The sequence below is a fragment of the Branchiostoma belcheri genome, unplaced genomic scaffold, assembly GCF_001625305.1.
Source record: "Branchiostoma belcheri isolate BF01 breed outbred unplaced genomic scaffold, Haploidv18h27 scaffold114, whole genome shotgun sequence".
Lineage (NCBI taxonomy): Eukaryota > Metazoa > Chordata > Leptocardii > Amphioxiformes > Branchiostomatidae > Branchiostoma > Branchiostoma belcheri.
The window spans coordinates 844,009-854,596 of record NW_017802536.1 but is presented as its reverse complement, the minus strand read 5'-3'; the positions used below and the strand labels follow the sequence as shown (position 1 = coordinate 854,596).

The following is a 10,588-nucleotide window of genomic DNA, read 5'->3' as shown; positions in this document are numbered from 1 at the left end:
AGATTTATAAGCTCTAATAACCTGATACTGTATCAGGACAAGAAATTCCTGATGAATAAAGTAGACAATAAAAACTATTGTAATGTTGAATGCCGGTTATTTATCATTTTTGTTGGTTTTTTAATTTTTGTTAAAGATCATACATTACCTATTTACTTTACTTAAAACTAGTGTCCAAGTCCAGGTAAGCAAATAGATTCTATTGTAGCATGAGAGCATACAAAGGATGCAATAGCCTTGATCTACATGTGTAAAAGAGTGGTTGTGTTTGTTACCTTCGTCAGAATGTTTTTGGGCAGTGTTTGTATGTGTGTATGTAGAAAATGATGTTTAGTCTACGAAGCTTGTGTCTATGTGGTGCTTAGGTCTATTTATACCCTCAAAATAATTCGATGTCGGACCGCATATTATGCAGTGGGCCTTTCGGATGTGATATCTCGTAATCCGGATAGAGTATATCCATATTGCTGCACCTTAAAATAATTAAGAAGCGAGTGTAGCGTGATCTGAAAGACTCTGTGAATTAAAGGAAAAGTTTTCTCAGATTGTAAACTAGGGACTTTCCGATCTGATATATAGAGTGCTATATATAGAGTGCTTAACAATGCATAGTTTTTCGTGGATTCCGATTATATAAGCAGGATATTTTAAAACGTTAATTTGGTAAAAACATATTTTTCGCAGAAAATCAAAACAAAACACGTTGCCACGTTCAGCTAAACACCTAACCATGTATATAGCCTGCAAGGGAATCCTGTATAAGTACTTACAACAAACTCTGCGAAGGTTAGTCCGCCCAAACTTTATTTTACATTATCATATAGTCGGATGTCGTCGACCAATCATAAGGCTCCATTTCACATTGGTTTTAAAGTCGTAACCACAGAAATGCTCGCTAAAACATTTCATACGCATTCAGTGCGCTGGTCAAAACATCAAGGGGCAGTGTCCAGAGACAGGCATAGGTGAAACGAAATAGTCGAGCTCTCAATGATAGGTTTTCGGAACACAGATGCCCTAGTTCCAGTACGTCGGAAGTGTCGCAACACATATCGATTCCATCAGCCACACAGTTACACTTGACAATGAGCACATTTTGGATACGGAGCAAGATTACTTTGTGAGGGGTGTAAAGAAGGGAGTGAACACCAGAGTCCATTTACCCCGTCTGAACCGTAAAGGTGGTAGATTCCGCCTTCCCGCCACTTTTCATGCGCACCTGACGTCATCATGTCTCCGAATTCGGGAGAGTCACACATTGAAGGTTAATGAGAACAAACAAATGTATGGTGACTTTTATTTTTGGATAATTTTAACGTAAAAAAACCCCACACAAACAGATTAGAAAACTGTCTTTCATTATTTTGCTTACTCATACCAAATGAATAAAACACGCTCTATTCATAACACGATAATAGGTAGAGTATTTTTAAATGTGTAGCATATGTCCGGCTGAGGATATAGAGTTGAAAAAATAACAAATTTACCGAAATTGAAAAAGGAAAATGTTGATTCATTTAAAACAATATTGTCTATTATAGTGTAGGTATAAGTCAGGAAGGAAGTCATGATAATGGCCTATTAGGAATCATCTATGTATCAGATAACATTAACTTATAGTTCAAAAGTCAGTTTGATTTAAATACATATAGATAAGATACAGACACACTGGATTTGGCCTACGTACAAGGCTTAGCTGAATCAACATATACTACTTGTTCTAAGGTTCTTTTATATAAGGTTCTTATATATTTACCTATTTGAACACAAGGCTCATTACCTTAATATGATATGACGTCTTAGTTTCAATGCTAAAAATGTCTTTACATAATTACGCTGTGACGTTGTATTTTCATATTATGGGAAATTCAGAATGATATCGATTGTCAGGCCAGCTGGGGGTCTACATGTAGGTCAGATATCCAACTATTTATGCCAGCAGTCTATGTTGTTTCTGAAGTAGGTTATGCCCCTAGTTATCTTACGGTAGTTCTCAATGTCACCACCAAATCTATATTTCACATATTCTGTGTTCCTAGTTTGGTTGTGGTAGATACGAATTCCCCTGCAAGCAGCCATCCGGAGCTTTCCCAATCCCTCCAGGTAAAATTCTGTGCATATTTGTACAAGTGATAATTGTTAATAAACTAAACAGAACGTAATTGTTAAAACATGTATGCGATGCCAGGAAAATGCATGCTATATACCATTATAAGATTATAGAAATATGAAATAAGGTGTACATCATACAAAAGATCCTTGTTCATAATTCTCAAAAGTCATATCCTTTGATGTACAGTACCTTGTTTTCCTATTTTAACCCTATTCAGAAGGGGGCCAAGCCATCGCCGGTTTTTATATCAGATAGTGCCTGAAGCCTAGAACCGTCAAATTTGGAAAATGTAACTAAAATATATCTGTGAACAACTTCATATTAGTTTTTAGGGTTTCTGACAGGCAGTTTTTTGAAAATCCAGGAATTTTGGTTAAATGTAAACATTAATTTCCATGTATAATTACACTTCCTTTCCGACAATAGTAGCATCTTAGATAATGATGCATAATTTCAATAATTAAATAGGGGGGTTAAAATCATCTTTATTCCATACAAGATGAATGACATATTAAATACATAGCTAAAAACCTAGGACAATCCTTTGTCTCATGTTTAGGTAACAAGAGGAGGACGCAAGGTGGACAGACAAAAATACAATATACTAGTCACTGTGTGCATCGGACATACAGACGTTCTCGATTAAAATTGCCATATATAATTATAATTACGGGTACATTATATAACAATTACAATTTAGAGTTCTTAAAAAAGACAGCAGCTAAATTTTACATCTAGTTTTTACAGTAGAACAATCCTGAAGTGCATTCCCAAGCAGGCGTGTTTCTGGCACAATAGATTGCATAAGATGCACAAAGTGCACACTTTCCCAGTCTACTTTTAAGATGTCTGACTTCACGGTCTTTGTGACTGACCGGACAGAGTGACTTCAGCTTTGCAATGTTCTCGCCGTTAATCCACCCTCTGCTTTTTCTCACCCTATGCTAATTTCATGACGTAAGAATTTAAAAGCCAAGATGACGGACCATTTCTCTGGTGTAACCACTTTTTTCACAAATGTTTCATGACAACTACGTAATTTTCAAATGAAACGTTGATATAAACATCTTTGGTCTATTTACATTGCGTTTTGAGGCTGTATCTTGAAAAAATAATTTCAATAATTAAAGATTGACGATCCAAGATGGCCGAAAGCTTAAATATTTCTGGCGTCATTTTCTGACAAGGTGACGTCAGTGTTGTTGCTAGGGCAACATACGTCTTTAGTTAGTAGACCTTGATATTCTATTGTAGACACATTTTGTTCGTTAGGTTTTAGTCATGTAAGTTTTATGGAAAAGCAGTTTTCCACGGTTTTGGTCCAGAAATCACATAAATGACGTCTTCTGACTGAAAGGCGTTTCTGGAATATAGTTAAAGAATAGTCAAGAGTTTCTGAAGAAAAAAGTTTCTCAATTGTTTCTCTTTATTTTTCTTGTACGCAGTTTTTTGTTGTAAAACATTGTATGCTGCATTTACCCTTTGGGTGTTCCTCTTTAGTGTTTCGTCGCAAAGAAACCTCTCTAATATCTCGTGATATGATGCTTGAGCTTAAATACTAAACGTAAGTCTAATAAAGCCAAGGATTACCTCTGTCTGCGCATCTTGAGTACGCCGGATAAAACCCTACAGACCGGACCCCATCCGTTCTACCCATGAAGAAGTTGGTCACCCGAGTTACAAAATAGCAGTTAGAAAATCCTGGTACTTGACCATAGTTCTGGTTTGGCTTGTATGAGATGCAAAAACCGTCATCATGGTGTATCCCGGGAATTAATGCCATCTTCACGGCCTTCATTCCACCAAGTACGCCAGATACCTACGGTCAAATAGAATAGTACGACGGAAAAGGTTATTTCCTGCTTAAATCACATCACATTTTCATAAAGAATATTGATGTTTGGTGTAGGTCAGTTTAGTGGAACACCCCTATACCCCCTGTCCAACTAGTGGTAGGCTCCATTAAGAGCAGAAGTTTTAACAGATGGTTTTGAGTTAGACAAGGCTAATAGAATATTCCAGGATCGTGAGCCCTGTAAGACTGGATACTCAGTTGGTTCTTCAGGAGGTTCCTACACGTGAAAGTGGCACAGAGAGTTTGAGGTCAAGAGGATCGACGAGATCCATGAGGGAATTCCAGGTGGAAGGTGAGAAGTCGGAACGCCGTGGAGCCCTGCAGTGGTGCATGGACACTATCCGGAGATTGACGACTCGATGATCTACATTAGGAGGAGCCAGCGGCGGGACTGTCTTTAAAGGATTCATGTACTGAACTGTAGGAACTATCACCTCTGTTTAGAACTGTGGCAGTGAGAGAGCAGACTAGAGAGCGGCTAGTAACAGTTGTGTATTTCGTTGACCTGAATCACTGAGTTTCTAGAAGTTAGTAAAAGTCTGTATAATACTCAAAGTCTGTGTTGTTGACAGATAGCTACCGCTAAGGCTAGTTCACTATAGCATTTTGGGAAAGGGTTCACTGGTCACATCTGGTTCCACTATTATCAGAGACACTGAGTCTGGGAGGTATAGTGCATTGATTGCAGGGACAGTTCACTGGCTGTGGCTAGGAGGTGGTATACCTGAGTCAGCCATGAATAAACTAATCGAACAGGGGAAGGAGATGGGCTTTGAGGGGAATAATCTCCTGAAGTTTGTGATGGCCCAGCAGGCCATAGAAAGGGATGAACGGGCCAAGGAAAGAGAGGCTCAGAGGGAGGAGCAGGCCCGAGGGAAAAAAGGCTCAGAGAAAACACGAGCTAGAGATGGAAGAGCTAAAGTTGCGGCAGGCGGAATACGAGTACCTTACAGCAAAGAAAGAGGGTACAGGAGATGTCAAGGCGAAGACTCCGCGGCTGCCCTGCTTTGGAGAGGGCAAACCAGTGGATAGTCAATAGCTACCTTCTAATGTTTGCGCCGGCGAACAAGTGGGAGGGGACCTGGGCGTCTGCGCTAACCGGGGAAGGCACTGGGAGTGTACAGCAGCTTGTCAGATGCCGATGCCGCCGATTATGACAAGATCAAAGAGGCCGTACTAAAGCGCTATGAGCTGACGGAGGACGGATTCCGGAAGAAGTTTAGGGCGGAAGTCCCCATGAGAGCGAAGGCCCTGATCAGTACCTCATACGCCTGAGCAGCTACCTCAACAGGTGGGTTAAATTGTCGGCCACTACGAGAACATGAGGGGATTTGGATATTATCGTGCATGAGCAGTTCCTGGATCTAGTCCCAGTGGAGCTGTCAACACACCTAAGGGAGAGGAAGCCGACGTCCTTGGAGGAGCTGGGGAAGATGAGTGACCAGTATCTGATGACTCACGAGACGAGCCTGTCTGAAGGTGTCCGTCCACACAACGCTGAGGGTGTGCCTGCCTGGAAGAGCGGCCAAGGCCCCGGGAAGCATGGGGGAGGCTTCTGTAAGATCTGTTACCACTGCCATCTGAACCTGAGCACATGAAAGCTGATTTCCCTAGTTTGGGGAAGGCGTTCTCCAAGAAGAATGTGGTTGCGCAGAGTATGTTCGCACAGGGGGCAGGCGCGGATGGAATCTTGGCAGAAGACAGCAAGTATACCAGCAGCGGAGCTGTGAACGGTCAGCAAGTACAGGTGTACAGGGGCATTGGGAGCTCCAGGACCTTTGTCAAGAAGACGTTGGTTCCAAGGAAGGCATAAACAGAAGATTTTATCAAAGTTAGACTGACCACTGGGGCTGTTGATAGCGTTCCTACAGTCAAAGTTGAGCTGGAAGTGGATGGTAACGCAAGAGAGGTAGAAGTAGGGGTGATAAACACGCCCTACCCGGTGTAACTAGGCAACGACTACGGGGCGGCCTGCGTCGGAAGCAGGGCAGGTCCCGTAACAACGCAGGAGAATAAGAGTGAGTTGGGGGAGGACAAGAGGCGCCGTGTGCGTGGTGGGAAGGAGCCAGCAGTGCCGCGATATCAGATTCCAGCGAGACGCCAGCAAGGTGGCCGAGTCGTGTATCCTCAGAAGGCAGGCGTGAGGAGCGAGGGTATCATAAAACAGAGGATACAGAAGCTTTGCGGTCGGTAGTCAGTTCTGAAAAATGGACTTATACTAGCAGAAGTTCAGATGTGAGTTAATATCAAATATCTATATATTCATGGTCAAGACGGTTTGGTAGTTCTGTCCAGCATGCGATATGCTTACAAACGGGGGCCTGTATTTTAGAAGACATAGTCAAACAGAGTAAAACAACATCCAGTATACATAAAACCACAAAACGTCCAATGCGCCAAAACAACGCTATTCTCCTAAAATCAAAGCCAATGTCAAAACACAGATCAAAATTTGGAGTGAAGATCAAGGTTTTATGTAGCCTCGATAAGTGAAACTCAACGAGGTTATATAAAACGTACGTGTTAAGGATGATTTGATCAGTGATAAGGTCCATACATCCCTAATGTCAGGTGGTAGTGTTTTGTAGGTTCTGCGATGGCCGGCTGGGGTAGCATGATTGAGAATGTGATTGTAATGTTAGTTCCCCAAATTTTACACATCTTACCAAGTCCAAGTTGCTGTTGTCTAAAGATGTCAACCATTACTTCCAGTTTTGTTTCTTCAGTAAAGACGAAGTCATCATCCACCCACAACAGGTAAGGCGTGGTCACCTGGGACACTGCCAGGTTTCTACCTCCAAACCAGCTCTGTATAGGACACGCTTTAATGTTTAACGAGTGACGAGTGACGTTCAGGAATACGTTTTGCGATATTTAACATGTACTATGAGGAATTTCAAACCGCTAAGTTATGAAAGCCGCATTTATGAAAAAAGAGACAATAGACAAAAAGTAAATGTTGGACGTTTTTAGAGTGTCTTAATTTTACAAAGCAAATTTACAATTTCAGGTACTCACTGAAGCAAAAGGCATGACATAATGATCTACATATTCAGACTGTAGGTCCTCGATAGGTCTGCTGTCATCTGCTACAACTACCCGCATCTTGGGGTAGTATGTCTGGATGCTTTGGAGGAGAAGTCGAACTGATGAGTACCTCAGGAACGTCTTTGTGATAATTGTAACCTTGTTATTTATGTCACCTGTTGGGACATGAATACATGCTCTATTAGTATCAATGATAATTTTTATAGATTTGAGGTGAATTATTTGATGTATGGGCTGGTATTCTATTTGGAAACTTGGGTGTGAATGATTTTTGGTAAGTAAACAGCTCCTCTATTTCATGTGTTTATGTGTTAATATTTTTATGAAGACACTGATAACTTACTATATAGCTACTTGTAAATAACATTGTAATATCTACCTGGTTCGAGGTCGTAGAGAATCGGTGCCTTCCTAACACGAATCACAATAGGGAAGACTACTTCATGTTGCAGATATACAAAGTGCACTGAAAAAACAAAACACGGGAGGCTTTAAGGACGTAATAGTGACCTTCAATATTTTGGTGGTTAAGGAAATGAACTGAAACAATCAGGTGCACGAGCATTAGGCGTAGGCGTGAATTAATCGTGCCGTACATTAGTGAGATGTGTTATTAATACTTTTATGCTACAAAATATAGCTCATTTATTCATTTGGTAATCGCATCCTGTAGCCATTGGATAATTTTATGAACTAATGCTGCCTGTAAGAACTGCTCCATTCAGACTCTCTTCTGCTAGTTGTTTTGAATAAAGATTGATTGATTGATTAATTCTATAGCAGGCAATACAGCCTAACTTAGACCCTGCTTAGCAAATAGTCTATTAATAGTTTAGATATGGAAAAATATTCAATTTAGCTATTAGCAGATTTGTATGTATCTGTAGAAGTTTCTTGTATGTAATTTTGTGTCCAAAATAAAATCGAAATGTATCTACTTACCATAGTCCCTGGCATCTATGTCAAAGACCGTGTTAACATACACCACAAACTCCAGTTGCCTGTTGAGATGGTCCAGAGACCTGCTGCTCATATTTAGTAAAGTAGTACCCAGGCCATCAACGTTAACCCCAGGCACTGTAGCCCTGGCGTCCAGTACTCCGAACTTGGACGAGGAAAGTTTGACCTGATAAGCGCAAACAGAGGCAACTTTAATACGCTCAAACACGCACGTGTGCTTGGACTAAAAAAGACGACAAAATGAGGATAAAAAATTATATGTATTTGGTCGAGGCGTGTTTTATTACACAACTCAGAACAAATACGATCTAGAAAATTACTAGCATGACCAGGTCATGAAATATCGCAAAAGGTACATTACAACGGTACTTTAATTGCTAAATAAGCTATAAATCTTGCTACGGGAGGTTTCAGATGTCATGTTATACCTTGTAGTGTTCATGTACGGTGTAATCGTCAACTCTTAGACCTGTGATAAAAAGCAAAAACATTTATGTTATCAATACATTACAAAAAACCTTAGCCTACCAGTATCCATATTCAGATCATGACATAAAGTTCAAATGTACATATTGGTAATTCTGGACCTTATCATAGCATTTACCAAGTTGGTGTCGCTGGATGAATTGTAAGAATATAATAAATAAAAGTCTCATTTTTTTACACGTTTGTAGCAGGGTTTTTCTACGAGTTATTTGACATAACTCATAAGACCTTTACAGACATTAGTTGTATACATGTACCTGGTATATTTTCCCATTCTTCTGGTGCAACGACCACTCCTTGTACAGGATAACTGAGAGGAACGGATCCGTTCACGATCGTTAGGGTCTCTTTAGTCGTCTCTGTTCTGAAAATAAAATTTATTCGCATAAGATTTTTGCTAGAAGCCTACGTTATTTGGTTTAAAAGACAAGAAGATTATATACATGTAGGTCCACAACGCATACATGTAGCTAGCAGAAACAACATAGCAGTGGATAAAGGCAAATGCTAACCACGTGCCATACTCATTGACTAATAATAGAGTAAGACGAAGAATAATATAGTCTTTGTTTCTCTCATAATCAATAACATAAATAATATTGCAAACTCTTTTATACCAAGTACTTGATAGAGTGGAGTTATTCTATATAATCTTCTAAAAGGAACAATCAGTATCAATATAACGAGGGGGAAGGACTTAAGCCAATCAAACAACATAATTGCGTATAATTGTTACATATTGACTGAAACGATGTTATAATCTTTCATTTCTGCTAGTAAACCATTCTCTGGAAGATTGGTGGTTATACTTGTAGTTCCGGATACATCGGATAGAACTAACTTCCAACATGACAAAAATGTGGTCTACAGAGTCCTTTACGTAGTATTAATTCTTATTGTACACGTTTCTTCTTTACACAGTAACTGCAACTAAACAAATAAACAGACAAACCGACAAAACAACACAACTCCATTTAAGTGATTTAGCAAAAATGTAGTTAGCGAAAAAATCAGTACATCTAACCTGATTTTGAATTTTCGAAGTTCTGCTTTCCTTCGTTGTTCCACTTCTTTTAGCTCGTTGATCTCAAAATACTTGAAGTTTGATATCGTGGCTCCCTTATCCGAACAGTTGCAGCCCATCCGTTTGCTACTAAAAAAAAGCAGCAAAATTAATCCGCTGTCAATATGAAACGATAATAACTAATGATAGAAAATGAAATTCACTTCATTGCAGTTTGGTTCTAGTTTTCTTTTAATGATAAAATGCTATTTAGTAACATTGTAGGAAATTTCTATTTTTTGAATTGATGAGTATTATTGATTATTAATAAGTTCATAATACTTTGCCCAGTGTAATAATCTAAGAGACAAGAAGTCAAACCTAGAATTCGTGTTATACGTAGATTAAGGTTAACGTTAGAAGTCAAGATGCGATGTATATACCTAACTAATATTTGTTGTATTTCTACCTATACTATGGAAGGGAATCTACCATTCCGTTTGGGGCAGTTTAATTTGGGCTAGCTGACAAAGAGATCGTGGGATAAGAAAGATCCCCGCAGGGCATAGAGGTACCATTTATTATTGATAGTTATCTATTGAAGTATTAAATACTTTTACCATCACTTTTATCTTTTTCAATAAATTAAATTTTATACTAAACGGGTGATTTAAAAGGGAAAAGGCTTTTCTGTGAAAAAGGAAAAGAAGTGGTTTCTAGTTTGCGTTGATCTCAAAGATCTTATGGCACAAGAAGTCATTGGACTCAAATAAAAAAGATAAATTGGGACTTTAATTTATTTATCCAACTTCAGCCGTTGAGGTCGATTTTCAACGGAGCCCATGGAATACAATAAAATAATGTATCATTAAATAATAATGATTTAACGTAACAGAGAAATTTGAAAATTATAAATCAAAATACAAGATCAGTCAGAGATTAGAATGTTAGAGGCCAAACTACAAATACATATGTAATACAAACTTAGAAAAAGTAGTTTATAACTGATCAAGGGAGTGAGCACAGGATATACACATAACTGCCTGGATCACGTCGATGTTATACCTGTTATAACTGTCAACCACGAGAAAACTATACTTACTCCAAAAAGTCACCCCTTAAA

The 10,588-nt window shown here is 39.1% G+C and overlaps 1 pseudogene; it reads right to left on the bottom strand.

The window, feature by feature from the left end:
* Positions 1–1,581: 1,581 nt before the first annotated feature.
* Positions 1,582–9,605, bottom strand: LOC109462250 (annotated as a pseudogene).
* Between the last annotated feature and the right edge of the window lie 983 nt (positions 9,606–10,588).